At 41.3% G+C, this 809-nt stretch overlaps 1 non-coding gene across 1 annotated transcript; it reads right to left on the reverse strand.

Annotated features, from left to right (window-relative positions):
* Positions 1 to 348: 348 nt before the first annotated feature.
* Positions 349 to 452, reverse strand: LOC130983584 (small nucleolar RNA R71). Its single transcript, XR_009087567.1, has one exon. It is a non-coding gene; the product is annotated as a small nucleolar RNA R71 (small nucleolar RNA).
* Positions 453 to 809: the final 357 nt, after the last annotated feature.

An 809-nucleotide genomic window follows, 5' to 3' on the forward strand; every position in this document is an offset into this window, starting at 1 on the left:
ACTGCACCTACTCCCGACTTCTATGGGAGAAGCATCTCTATCCCTGCCATTGGAGCAAACAACTTTGAGCTTAAGCCTCAATTAGTTTCTCTAATGCAACAGAATTGCAAGTTTCATGGACTTCCATTGGAAGATCCCCATCAGTTTTTAGCTGAATTCTTGCAAATCTGTGACACTGTCAAGACTAATGGGGTTGACCCTGAGGTCTACAGACTTATGCTATTCCCTTTTGCTGTAAGAGACAGAGCTAGGACATGGTTGGATTCACAACCTAAAGAAAGCCTGGACTCATGGGAAAAGCTAGTCAATGCCTTCTTGGCAAAGTTCTTTCCACCTCAAAAATTGAGTAAGCTTAGAGTGGAAGTCCAAACCTTCAGACAGAAGGATGGAGAATCCCTCTATGAAGCTTGGGAAAGATACAAACAATTGATCAGAAAATGTCCATCTGACATGCTTTCTGAATGGAGCATCATAGGTATTTTCTATGATGGTCTCTCTGAACCATCCAAGATGTCTTTGGATAGCTCTGCTGGAGGATCTCTTCATCTGAAGAAGACGCCTACAGAAGCTCAAGAGCTAATTGAAATGGTTGCAAATAACCAATTCATGTACACTTCTGAAAGGAATCCTGTGAACAATGGGGCAAATCAGAAGAAAGGAGTTCTTAAGATTGATACTCTGAATGCCATATTGGCTCAGAATAAAATATTGACTCAACAAGTCAATTTGATCTCTCAAAGTCTGTCTGGAATGCAAAGTGCACCAAGCAGTACTAAGGATGCTTCATCTGAAGAAGAAGCTTATGATCC

Source organism: Arachis stenosperma, chromosome 5, assembly GCF_014773155.1.
Source record: "Arachis stenosperma cultivar V10309 chromosome 5, arast.V10309.gnm1.PFL2, whole genome shotgun sequence".
Lineage (NCBI taxonomy): Eukaryota > Viridiplantae > Streptophyta > Magnoliopsida > Fabales > Fabaceae > Arachis > Arachis stenosperma.